At 37.8% G+C, this 8192-nt stretch overlaps 1 long non-coding RNA gene across 5 annotated transcripts; it reads left to right on the forward strand.

The window, feature by feature from the left end:
- The first annotated feature begins 2884 nt into the window (after positions 1–2884).
- LOC131220496 (uncharacterized) lies at positions 2885–5241 on the forward strand. Of its 5 annotated transcripts, none has more exons than XR_009158630.1 (5): positions 2885–2939; positions 3755–3822; positions 4759–4864; positions 4949–4978; positions 5117–5241. It is a non-coding gene; the product is annotated as an uncharacterized LOC131220496 (long non-coding RNA). The 5 variants fall into 5 exon arrangements; XR_009158632.1 differs by lacking the exon at positions 2885–2939 and adding an exon at positions 2963–3380 and having other exon boundaries at positions 4671–4864; XR_009158629.1 differs by lacking the exon at positions 2885–2939 and adding an exon at positions 2972–3380.
- Positions 5242–8192: the final 2951 nt, after the last annotated feature.

Below are 8192 nucleotides of genomic sequence, written 5' to 3' on the forward strand. Positions count from 1 at the left end.
TTAGTAGTTTTTTGAGTGTTTGTGTATTGTCTACAAGCACTGCCGGGTGATGTTGGTGTCTTACAAAATAGATACCTATGAGTTAATTTGTTTGCCTCTGTCATGGCTCAAGGTCCAACATGTGTCACGAGACAATAGGGCTCACATGCTAGGATGGTCCGATGATCAGAAACCGTCCATATATATTGTGCAATATATGCTATAAGGACCACCATGATCAACTTAATACATGGATGACTATTTTACTGACCTCAATTTTGAGGCCGTTTATCAACACGGATAGTCAATTTCTTTGTTTCTTTCTTCTTCTTGTGTATTGTCTACAAGCACTGCCGGGTGATGTTGGTGTCTTACAAAATAGATAAGTATGCTTAGTAAACATATTTATTTTAACATAAGCATATCTGAGAATTAGAAAGGGCATGGCTTCGGTGGATCCCTGACTGTGGGGCCCACTGTGATGTATGTACCTTAAATCCATTCCATCTATGCTTTTTGAAAGCTCATTTTAGGTATGATCCCAAAAATGAAACAGATAATAAGATTAGGTGGACCACACCAAAGGAAATAGTGGTATTTAACCATTAAAAACCACATGTGGGTCACAAAAGTTTTGGATCAAGCTGATATTTGTGTGGTCCCTTCATCTAGGTCTTCATGTCCTTATCAACAGGTTGATGGCAAATATACATTCCGGTGGCCACCAAGAAGATTTTAAAGGTGGATATTCAATCTCTACTATTTCCTATGGTGGGGTCCACCTAAGATTGGACATGCTTCATTTTTTGGGATCGTCACATTAAATGAGCTATCAAAATGGATGGACAGTGTGAATGTAAGTAACAGGCCCCACAGTCAAGGATCCATCCACATCGATTCCACCAAAGCCGCCTATTTAGAAAGGCCTTACATGTAAGGGTGGATAAAAAATTGATTTTGTTAGGCGTGCTTGCCAAATATGCATACTTTCTTCACACAATTCTCAATTAGTAGTTCCAAAAAAGTTATTTAGTGTTATAATCAATACACTTCCTAAACGCATCACCAAACTGGCCCTAATGGAAAGGTAAAAACACATAGGTGATCTTAATTAAATAAATTGTTAAAGTACAATAACTATATTACAGCAACTATAACTTATTTATTTCACTGAAAATAATAGAAATATATATAAGAAATGAAAGATACGTAGAGATTTAGAGAGATCTCAAGATATACATATCTTTAATAAAATAAGAAAATATACTACCCTAGAAGATTAATCTACTCTAATATTAATTAAAAGAATAGCATACCTCTTTTCTCTTCTCCTTGTTCTTCTCATACGCTAAACGAGTAGATATGAAATTCAAAAGCCCTTTCTCCAATTTATGCATTTTCCAATCCATATCAAGATATGCTTAAACTTTTGGTAATGATAAATGACTTTGGGTTGACATGCTTCCGCTTAGTTAAATATTAGGAGGGTAATTTGATGGTCTGGCAGGGTATGATGCTTGATACACTGGCATTTAAAATATTTAAAATTTGAACATGGCATATATTAATTACCTCAAAGTAAACCATGTAAATTGTGGAGCCAACCCTAAATAAGTCATGCTATTAGAATTAGATTGGTGGAAGAATACTGACCTCTGATCTATAAATAAATGACCATTGGATAATTTCATCTCAACCATTCAATAAATGAGCACCAATCCGATAGGTATCAAATAAGTATCGTTTTTTGATTTTGATACATCCAAACTGGCACTCATAATTTGGACAGTTAAATTTAGATTATTTGTACAGTCTTTCAATGCCTGCTCTGACAGAGTACGATATCAAGGGACTCGTCACTACCAATATCTTATATTACAATTGTTTAGTAATCAGGCCGGCATCAACGTATATTTTGTGCACGTAGGTTATCTATGCCTGAATCCTGACCGTCCAAGTAGTTGGCCTCACTGTAGATGGGGCATAGCTACAGAGGATCCCTCAGGATCTCCCACATTCTTAGGGAAGCCAATGGTCCAGCTGATAGCTTGGCAAAGGAGGGCAGTAAAATGCAAAATGATAGGTACTTCAGCGAGACATCTTCTCTGCCTCATCTAGTTAAGGACCGCTACCTGCTAGATAGAACTGGTCTAGGCTCTATTATGGAAATGCCGAGGTACATCCTCCATACAGGATATGATAGGAGAGGCAGGTTTTTGCGTCTCCCATCCGAAGGACTTAGACTGTAAATTTGCAATATTAAATGAAATGCTCCTTTTGAAAAAAAATAAAAATGGGGAACAGCCTCAAGAATCAAAATGCTTTGGATGATCATGATCTCTGATTAATGTACTTTTTTTGGTGAATTCCTGTGTGCGTTTTAGCCATCTATTGGATGTTCACCGTTCATCTGGTTAAGATCATGTATTCAGCTTCATGTATGAGCTACCAATTTGGGGGTTGATGATTGTTTGGAGGACGTCAATGCCATGTGCACAATGGTACGCTGCCGGCAGGGTCCTATGTATAAAAAGAAAAAAAAAAAAAGCAAACCTAACCTAATTCCTGTCTGCGGCTCTCTCTCTCTCCGCCGGTCCCTCTCCGCTCGCTCTTCATCTCCCTCCCTCTCTCTGATGCTCCCTCTATCTGCCGCTGCCTCTCTCTGCCTCTCCTTCTCCATCTCCAGCCGTCTCCCTCTCGCGCGCTCTCCCTCTCCGTTTCCCTCTCCGCTCGCTCTCCCACTCTCCCACTCCCTCTCTCTCTCTCTCTCTCTCTCTTTATCCCTATCTCTCTTTCTCTCTCTCAAAACCCTAGTCCTCTCTCTCTCTCTCTCTCTCTCTCTCCTCTCTCTCTCTCTCTCTCTCTCTCTCTCTCCTCGGCCCTCTCCTGCAACATTAGGTCTCTCTCTCTCTCTCCGCTTGATCTACCGCACATCAAGGAGTATTCTGCTACAACATCGGGTATCTCTCTCTCTCTCTCTCTCTCTCTCTCTCTCTCTCTCTCCTTATCTATTCATATCAATTTGGGCATTTTTTTAGCATTTTTTAATCCTTCAAGTAACATTATGCAATGATTTGTGTATTGGGAATTTTTGAGTTTCGAATCCCTAATTAGGGATTTGTAGTGTCGATTCCCTAATTGTGGATTAGTATAGAGGTGTTGTCTAAGAGAAGACAGTCACGTATCAGAGGTCTATTTGCATGAAGATGCTGATATCTTAGTCCATGAGCTTGTAGCATACATTTGGTTATGCATTATATAAGATGTTGAAGTTGGTGGGCCATCATTGATCAAATAGACTGCATTGTTTGGATCGGTGGCCCATGAGATTGGAGGATTATGCGTATCCAGTGGGCCTAATTGGTAGACATATGGGTGCTTAAAGTAAAGAGACCATATTGGTTAGTATCAGAATTCGATTTCGATTTGCGAAAATTCTGATTTTGTTTTGCTTGATATTTCACTGTTTATTTCTGTAATTTGAGAATTCAAAGTGCATTTCATCTGATGCCATTTTGATTTGTTCGCCATGGATTGTTTGAATCTGATTGTTCTGTTGTAAATCCGATTTGGCCACTAAATTGCTTTCTGCCATTGGTTTTGCTCTTGAATTGTCTGTTGAATTGCGTTGCATTCTTCTTCTTCTTTTCCCCCCATTTTTCAGCCGAAACCTTTGATATATTTGGTACATTAATATTTTAAATTTTAAATTTCTGATTTAGGCTGATGAAAGTATCATTGTTATTTTTCACACATTGATTTGTTTTATCTGCAGGAGAAAAAGGGCCGTGCATCAGCACCTTGCTGGTTTATCACTGCAGAGGAGCTTGACTGTCTGTCATCGTGAGTAGATATTTCTTATCTGAACAGTGATTTTGATGGTGTCTTAGTATCATAGTGAATCAATGATGTCCTTTGTTTGGACCATTCACAGCCATTTTTTGAGTATGTGGTGGAAGCAAATTGCTCCAGAACCAATCTATACTCAACTTGTTGATCTTTCAACTAAATGTTGGAAGGAAGAAATTGCTTTAGTTAAAGGCAATATGTCACTGTTGATAATGGGTTGCCTTGTGAACCCCACTATATGCTAGTATATACATGGAGATGGATTTCTAAGAATGTTGTGAGAGACGAGTGAAGAGAGTTCCGAGAAAGATCATATCTATCGTAATGCATCTAATTATTAGGGACATACATTACATATACTATTGAATGCTCACTTTTCCCATAGAGGCTTGAGTTCTGCTAAATTTTTAGGATTTGTATAGGAGCCAAATGGAACTCCTAGAACATGGAATGTCAAACCAGTTGGATAAATTGGCGATAATTCACAGGGTAGGCTACAAGTAGCTTCTTCACTGGCTAAATTTAGTAGATTTGTGTGGAGAATTCAGATGTCTACTAGGTGTAGTGGGCCTAGCAGCATTACTACTGTGATTATGTAACATAAGTCTCAGACTTGAGTTAATTGATCACAAAGCATCTACTGTTCATATATTCTTAACTGTCTCATACCTACCAGAGAAAAGAAAGACTGTTGAGTTTAGCAAGAAGGGCACAATGCACTCTGTCAGCCATTTTTATTTCTCCTTGTAAGTGGTCGGAATGTGGGCAGGGAAAGCTGAATTGACAAGGGAGAATTTTTATTATCACAATTTGAGGGCATCATATTGCATGTTTTCAAGCAGTTCAACTTCTACATCAGCATGTTTCAACTAAGTAGATACAGCCAAAGCTGCCCAACCAATCCCGGGTTTCAATTTTTCTGCATTGCAGCTATATGAGGGGGAGGCTCACACTGGACAAGGTGAACGCTGCTGTCAATGACATGGCAACATATGCAGATGCTAATGCCCAGCTTATTGTAGCCCCCAAAAATAAGGTTGGTGTTGTGCCATCTTCTTCCAGTGTTAGTTTCGATTGATTTGTCATTTATCTTGATTTCCTTTATTTTGTCTTGATGAAGTTGGCAGAAGATACTTGGAAAAAGGCTCTAGTAAGTAAATCTCAACTCAGCTCACAATCTGCAAAGTCCATTTGAATAGTTACTCTATAGGCATTCAACTTCTATTCCTGTTGCCATTAGATGGCAAAGTTGAAATACAATGACAACATTACCATGGAAAACATGCAGGAACTAAGAGACATTGCAATGACAGAAGCGGTAAAATGAAAACATTTTTTCCTTGAAACTGATATGAAAGGTCCAGGACTGAAGCTTGACAACACTGGAAAAGCAATTCTGACTGTGAGTGTTTGCTTATTATTATTATTATTTTTAATAACTATATGAGAGAATACAAACACAGTGAGTGCCATCCTAACATGCAGAAGTAGGGTATCAATGAGCAAATCATGTTCAGATTGCATTGTAGAGTTGAAAGATGTATTTGTTTTAGCATGGCCATTAGAGTAGCCTTGCTCCAAGATACGGTCATAAGTGCTTTCTAGAGAGAGAGCTACATCTTTGCATCCCTCACAACTAACTGTGGAACTTGGATTCTTTAATTTACAAACTGAATGAAGAATCTCCATTGCAGATCCAATTTTAGAACTGCACAAACTCTCCATTACCCTCTGGTTTCCCACCTTGCTGGTTTCTTCTTTCTTTCTTTCTTTTTCTTTTTCCTGACAACTTTAAATGGTTGGTAGTATAATAGTTGCTGCAGAACCGTTTAGGTAACTAATCAACAGCTGATCACCAACCTGATGTTGCAAACTAGTCTATTTAAATACTTTTTACCTTAGAAAAATATGGAATTTGCTGCCCATCCACTTCCAACTATATTCAAATTGCTTAAGATGAAATCCTTTAAGAAGCTCTGATTTCATTCTTAAATAGGGAATTTGGAGTACCCCTATTTATATGTACACTATAAGAAAGGATGGCACAACATCTCCCTGAACTTCCCACCCCAACTCACTGGATGGAATTTTGTCGGTGGTGACCCCTGTGGAGAGAGCTGGAAAGGAATTAAATGCTCTAGAGATGCCATCCAATCCAAGTAAATCCTTGGAATGGATTGAGTTTCATAGTATCCCTTTGTCTTAGTGTTGCACATTTTATTTCCTCTTACTTTTGTATGGTTCTTTGTCATCTCACTCACTGATCCACATTTTATTTTCTGTTTCAGCGGCATTTCCTCAGGTAGGGTTGCTTAGGCAATGTGTCTGAACTTTGAATGATCTCCAGCTTATCTTGTTTTGAATACCCAGCATGCTTGCTCACTTTTTATCCTTTTTTTTTTGGGAAAAGTCCGATTTCACTTTTATGCATTGATGATCTTCTTCTTTTCTTTTTCTTTTTCTTTCTTTCCTTTCTTTCTTTTTAATCTGTAGATGGGAAATGCTGCAGCTGCATTTGGTGAAGGCTTGCCTCCTGGAATAAGTGGTACAAATGACAGGTGCACCATCCAATCTGTAGATGGGAAATGCCTGGGGAGATCTTTTTTCTTCGATGTTTGTGTTTTCTGCCCTTCTACTTTGATTTTCCTTGATTTCTTGTCAGATCTAAGGTTCTTATGTGATATATGGTGTAGATATCTTTTAAAATGAATGATATCTTTTTATAGATCGCTGATAAAATGCTCTATACCCTGTCCATTGTCTTCCGACAGGGATGCTAACACTGTTAATGATGTTATGGAATTTGTACTTCAAAACTTCCCAGAGATGAATAAAGTTTGGGTCTGAATGCATCATTAGGTTAGTTGGAATTTTAGAGAACTATCACTATTGTGTTTGGGCGCAAATAGTAAGTGCATGCCATAAATGCAAAACTGGAGCATGGGGGTTTGTGAAGGGAAGAAGCAGTGCAGGTTGAATTTCATGCTATTCTGCATGTTTGGTGAAATTCCTCGACCAGACTCTGTTTCTCACCAATGAATCGTACCAGCTCCAAGTTGATTTCCCCAGGCATTACGTCATGGAAGCACCTCAAGTCAGTAAAAAAAAATTGTTTATGATTAGTTATAAGTAACTTTTTTACTTACAAGTACTTAATCAATTCAGTTATATGTGGATCCATCATGATGTTTTTGTTTCATCCATGCTGTCCATCCATTTTTTCAAATCATTTCAGGGAATTAGCCCAAAAATTAGGCACATTCAAATATCAAGTTGAATGAGAAACTGTGGTGATTGAACTCCCACCATTAAAACCTTCATCAGGCTAAATGCTTTAGATCAAGCTAATATTTGTGTTTTCCATTCATCCTAGTCTGTATGACCTAACAACAAGTTGGATGGCAAATAAACATTACAGTGGGCCTTAGAAAGTCTTTAATGGGGATTATGTTCTTCTAGCGAACATGTATGCAAGTGCTAGCCAATGGAACAAAGTGACAAGAGTGAGAGAGGCAATGAGAAACAGAGGAGTTCAGAAACCAGAGCCAGGTAACAGCCTCATCGAGCTACATCCAACAATTTAACTTGAATCAGAATTTTCAAGGACTGTTGTGGATGCATTTCTTTTTTGTGTAGCAGATTTTCTATGTTGTTAGACTTCCCTCTTCTCTTTCTGTACTTTTTTCTTTTTTTTTTTTCTTTTTTTTTCATTTTCTTTCTCCACCTGATTTGAAAATATAAAGGGAATTCAAATATATTACTCTCCTTCCACTGATAGAAAATTCACTTTCTAGGATAAAATGGTAAATTCAATAGTGCTATTTCATATATTTGTTTTTTTTTTTGGCACCATTTAAAAATTGGCAGTGACTCATCCACCTTACATATCAGATTGATTTACAGCTATACACACCATCCATATTGTGGATCTCATTGTTGATGGAGCATTTCTAAAATCAGACATTTCTAAATCACACTGATCAAGCAATCCTAACCATCCAATTAATGTATATCATATGGATAGATGGTTAAAAATAAAAGTGAATGGTCCAAATTTGGAAGGACAAATCTGATGGTTAATGTTATCTTCTCAATGAAGATTTTTTATTATGCACTTGTGCTCCATCCATAGATTTGGATGGTCTGGATTGCCATACAAGCATGCCATGTGTATGTCTAAAGTCTCACCACCATTTTCTAAATGGTGCAAAACTAACTCTTGACTCCCCTTGCTCAAGACCTGACAGATGACTCTTTTTTTTTTTTCTTTTTAAATTTATGGGCAGTGAAAATTATAATGATGGAGAAATTCCAAGTATCGCATGGTAGCTTATGCTGAAATGAACATGAGATAGTGCCCATAT

This window comes from Magnolia sinica, chromosome 12 (assembly GCF_029962835.1).
Source record: "Magnolia sinica isolate HGM2019 chromosome 12, MsV1, whole genome shotgun sequence".
NCBI lineage: Eukaryota > Viridiplantae > Streptophyta > Magnoliopsida > Magnoliales > Magnoliaceae > Magnolia > Magnolia sinica.